Genomic DNA, 6,000 nt, shown 5'->3' on the forward strand with positions numbered 1-6,000 from the left:
TAGATGTTAGCAGTACAAATGTACAAGACAGTACAGATGTTTGACTACAAATGCCTTTGTATGTCACAGTAGTGTTCTACTACTGTCCTGTTGACAGACTCACAACTACTAAAGGTGCTACAGTGACATGTGCATATCACACGGTGTCAGCTACAGTAAACCAAGGTTAATGTGTTATACCCCACCCGCACTGTAGCCCATACCACACAGACAAATGTCAGACATCTGTGTATGTGAGGATGGGAATGGCCATGACCTATGGGCAATAGATGTCAGAGTGTTGTGAAGAGCATACAGAATGGGCTGTGTGTGTGAGGTGTGTGACATATGTGCACATTCTGGTGGATGATATCAGCAATGTCACCACTAGGGGAATACCCCTGTACCCATTAAGTAACACGTAGGCTGTGGTCAACATTATGGACACTGTGTTAGGGATGGTGTTGTGCAGTACACCTCCCTGAGCTGGAGACGCCTCCCTGGCCCTTTAGGTGGTCATCCGAGGTACCCATGATATGACAGGGTGGTATCCATGAGCACAGAGATCATTGGACAGGCATACACAGCACCCGTGTGACCAATATTGGAACACATATCACCCTCCAGGGGTAGGGCCCATGTGTGGATGTCCGATACCAGCCTCCACAATACTCACCTCCAGTATGCAGCATGCTATCCACCTTGCATACAGACATATGCTACACTATGCTGTTGGACATGCTACATGTCCATAGCCTGATCTGAAAGACATACGTCATGGACAACCACCGTCCTACGACTAGGATGGCCACATGCTGGACAGATCCCTGTGCCATACCTGTGACTTTCTCCCGCCATACCATGCAGCCCTGTCCACATAGCTGCACATATCATACCTGTCATACATGGTGTGATGGCCATATGGTAGATGTAGTATCAACTATCTGGATCAGTAATGTGTCACTGATGACCCTCGTGGCGGCGTAATGGGTGTCGGATACAACTAGTAAACCCAGCCCGTACATGCTATAGCCGATAACCTCACCTGCGAATGACGTCCGACTAGCCATTGTCCCATGTCTATCACATGTGCAACACAGGCGATCCGGGGCAGGATGTTGAACAGCTGTACAGTGCAGTGTAGATGTCTATGGCAAAACAGATGCATGTACAGGTTTCCATGCATACTTTGTGCATTGTCACTGCCCAAGTCCATTAAGGCTGTGTCTGTGTTGATATGTGACATATACACAGTATCAAGGTCAACAGCATTACCGTGGATACATCCAGGCATGTGCAGATAGGTAAGAACACCAGTGCAGACAAACAGACATGCCCACATGAAGACAGATGTCACATGCAGTAGGAACACTGTAATGAGGTGACACACATATATGGAGATGATATCCAATGCATAATGGGTGTTACATCTGTGTGACGCATACATGCCAGTCATGTTAGTGTCATGTTGATTTGCAAAGATAACTGTGCAGATGTACTAGAAATGTACGTGCAGCAGTATCACTGTACATGTCTGTAAATGTGACCTGTCACCTTCATCATGTCATACAGATAATGCCTCATACACGCCTACCAGCATACAGCCGACAGGAGGATGATGTCCTAATCCCGTAGCTCCATGAGAATTATGAGGTGTTATTTAGCCATGTGCCACAGCACACACAGCAGTGGGACGACCTGTGGCAGGATCTTCGCAGGAGGGTCAACGAAGTGGGTGGCCACAACCACACCTATCAGCAGGTGCGCAGACACTGCACGGACTTGATACATCATGCAAAACAGCATGCCACTGCAATCGCCAGGGAACAAGGTGGAACAGGTGGTGGGCCACCAACCCAGCCTCCACTCACACACACAGAGGAGCTACTGGCCAGTCTGGGGACACCCTTGGAACAGCTCCCACAAACACTAGCTGCCATCGTGGAGGTGGGTGTCTTCCAACCAACGAGCCTGGAATTGCCTGGTAAGTCAGTACTGAACATATGGCCAGTATATCCCATGTTCGTGCATGTGTCAGTGAACATCATGTAATGTAACAACATATGCAAAGTATGTGGACACACATGCTGCATGCTACATTATGCTACCCTGTGTCTGCACCATACCTCTGAACTGTATAGGTATTTGCAGGATGTCCAGATGTCTGCCTCATATTGTCGATGTGTTCCCCTTAATATCTGTCCCTTTCTGGCAAATAGCTGAGGAATGGAGTCATTAAATGATGACATACATTTGTGTTTACGACTGCACATTCCATGTAAAAGCCATGTGCATGCAAACCTATTATTCTAGCAAATTTCTAAGTTTGTAAGAGCAATATGTCACAGTTGTCCCTATATGTCCCCCATCATAGTAGGCTTTGCCCACATTTAGTGTTCTAAGAGGTTGAGAGGTATGGTATGCACACATGTGCTTACTATATGCTATTGTACAGGCGAATGTGTTAACTTGCACAGTGCACCCTGTGGCTGTCATACAGTCATAGATAATGTTCATACTGCTGTGTCACTCCTATACAGGTACCTCTGGTGTGCCACACAGACAAGAATCCGTTGCAGGTGAGACTGTCATCGGTATCAGGCATGTCAAAGCATAGATTTATTCGCCATGTGGCCAGTTAATACATGGATATACAGGTCACATCACCCATCATCCACACAGGCCACCCATGTGCAATATATACAAATGAAATGACACACAGACATGAAACCACAGTATTTGTCATTGCTACATGTGTGTCCAGCTGTGCATACAATGGTGGAGGTGTTCTACAATGGAGGCATATGTACTATACAGTGGAACAAAACGTGTGGTACACATAACAGTACCACACAGTGAGCAGTGACATGGGCAGACCACAGGCGTCACCATTGTGTTATATGCCCCTGCAATGGGTTCACACATTGTGATGTTCCATCCGACATGTCTCAGACATGTAGCGTTTTGGTTGCAATATTGTCACACTTTCCCATAACCCATACCCCACATGCCACACATACACCTGTTGTCTGCATAGCCCTGTGAATAGTGACATATCCAACATCTCTGGGTGTATGTCATATGGGACAACACAGACATGTGTGATAGATGGCCATCACACACATGACCAACACATGTGCACACATGGCCATGGGGGATGGCCGGAGACATGTAGCCACACAGTAGATGGGATGTGGATACACTCTGTCCCACTTTGTCCACACATGGTCAAATTACAGCCGTACTAGACCGATTGTACAGGTGATGTGGTATGCTGCACATCTTAAATGCCTGTGCACAGCTAGTGGAGGTGTCAGTGACATCTACCTCATAAGATGTGTCGAACATGACATCTGTGTCACAGCATGACAGTAGTCACCTTTACATATTCCACTGACAGTGACACCAGGCCACAGATACTGTACTTTTCCCTTGCTGCCGTAGGACATCACTGTTAGCTGTGCACCTTGTGTGCGTGTTACATTAATGTCATGTGTGAAATGGTGACGTGACAGGTCCGCTATGTGTGGACATGGTTGCCAGGCAGCTAACACTCTGTAGTCATCATGCAGGGGTGTCATCTGTATGTCCTCCAGTGACCTGTCACATGACACAGCATGGCTTGGTGTGGTATGTATACACCTCAGCATCGTGGGTCACAATCCACAGGTATGTCATGGGTATGCATGCAGTTCAGATATGCAATGCGTACATATCATGCACTGTTTAGCAATATAGATGCCTCATGATGCCATGCAATGGCACAGTGTCTGTACTTCACACTGTACAGCAATGTAGATGGCTCACAGTCCCCTACCATGCCCATGCACATTTGCTCAACATGCATTCTATCTGTAGGGCATATGGACAACTCCACAATGTGATACCCAGTACGACACTGTACATGTGTCAGGACATCATTGTGTCAGGCATGCATGCATGTTAATGCACACGTCAGCAGATTACATGTCAAGGTCACGTCAGCCATGTGTACTGTTATCCTGTTCTGGTCCACATGGTGTTTCACGGGGATGCATGCATACTACCATGATCGTGTGAATTGCAGGGATAATGATATGACACCTGCTTGCTGTAATGTGCATTCCAGCTAGAATCACCAGACGCATGTTCCAGACTGTAATGGCAGCACAGGCACGTGCTGAATAGCAGAACAGAGAAGGGCAGAGGCTGCAGCGGGCTGCTATCCGTACCCTAAACAACAACATCCAGGCATTGGCAGGTGCTCAACAGCAGATTGCTGATGTTCTGGACAGGTGATTGGGTGACATGGTCAGAATCCTTGACCGTGGCATGGCAATCCGCGAGCGTGAGCTGTCTGTGCTGGAACATCTGGTAGGGGTGAGGCATAGGCCACGTGGACTTAGGCCAGCTACATCACCTAATGCAGGTCAACTTGAGCGTGCCACCTCACATGGCCACTCCCATAGTGCCGGTAGCAGTAGCAGTGCAGCTTGTGCTGCGCTGTCCACACCAGGACACAGCAGGCCACGTGGACATGGCCCTGGACATTCCCAGCGGGGACACAGTTCCAGTGGCCATGTGTCGTCAGACAGTAGCCATTCTGTACCTCCGCCTGGTAGTGCCCGTGCAACCTCTGGCAGGCACAGGACACTTGGCCGTGGCCGGTCACAGTGAGCTGTACAACCTGGTCTATGCAATCTGGAGCTGTCGATAATACCCTTGTGTGGGCCTCACAAATGACAGAACTGTGTGCACACATACACGCACACAGCAAAGACAACTGTAGGGCTCCACAACACCCACATGCATACGGAGCAGACATGTCCAATCAAATCACCGGCCCTTACCCACACACATGATGTCATCCATTGGTGCAGCCTATGCCCCTGACAAACAGTATCACCCTGTGCATATAATGAAGCCTGTGCCACATCCCTGTCATCCACACCATCGGTGCAGGAATATGCTCAAATGGTCTGATGCACAGGGTGAACCGAATAGTAAGAGGTGTATCTGACATTACTTGTGTATGCATAGTGAGGGATGTGTATGTTGCATTGGTTGTGTGTGAATACTGAGAGATGTGTATGTGACATCGGTTGTGTACTGTCGACATGCATCAGACATACCATGTAGTCCAGGTGCAGCATGCATTGTGATATGTTCACAGTATGTGTCTTGGTTACAATAGTAACAGCATGTTGGTAATGATGCTGTGGTTCCCTCCTATGGTGTACTGGCATGTGCCTACAGGTAGCAGTGTTTGCAGTCCCCCATGTGTAACTGTGGAGTACTTACAGGCACGTATGGCAATATCAGCATGCTAAATGTACCCTCAACCTTGACTGTTGGAAAGTCTAACATGACACAGATGTCCGCACATATACTGCACCTGAAGCATGTGGTCAGTTGAACAGGCATACATACCAGGAAACATTACAGGTATGCTGACATGGTGCAGGGGTTGTACACAGCGGTCTGGCCAATGATGATGTTAGAGACCACTTGATAGCATGAGGCCACACTGTGTAGCAGTAATATACTGTCACATTACAGGAACATGCCCACATTCATGGGGTCTACAACACTATAATGCACACCCCATACTGTTGAGGTGAGGACCCTTGCTTTTGTGGTCATAACCCTCACAGTACTTTGCACCCACACAATGTGACATAGAGAAGGAACATGCACAGGTAGTCAGTACAGCTGGGACCGATGGCATCAACAGGGTAGTAGACTGCATCACCATGAGGGGTTAGTGATCCTGTTTTCACTGTATGGTAGCATACACCCTCACACCAAGCACCAGACAGCCATACATACATACACACACACACTGTGGTGACCAGAAATGTGTAAACGGGTATACGGGTAGCCGATGTGTGTGATGCACCACACCTGCCGATGTCATGCTTTCCACACTGCAGTATATACAGATCTCTACAATGGTTTACAGGGATGTGTAACAACTGGGATGTAATCCCCACCATATGTGGCATATGTGGTCACACAAGCAGACACACATGGCAGTGCTGG

Source organism: Protopterus annectens, chromosome 5.part1, assembly GCF_019279795.1.
Source record: "Protopterus annectens isolate FY-2018-M chromosome 5.part1, PAN1.0, whole genome shotgun sequence".
NCBI classification, from domain to species: Eukaryota; Metazoa; Chordata; order Ceratodontiformes; family Protopteridae; genus Protopterus; species Protopterus annectens.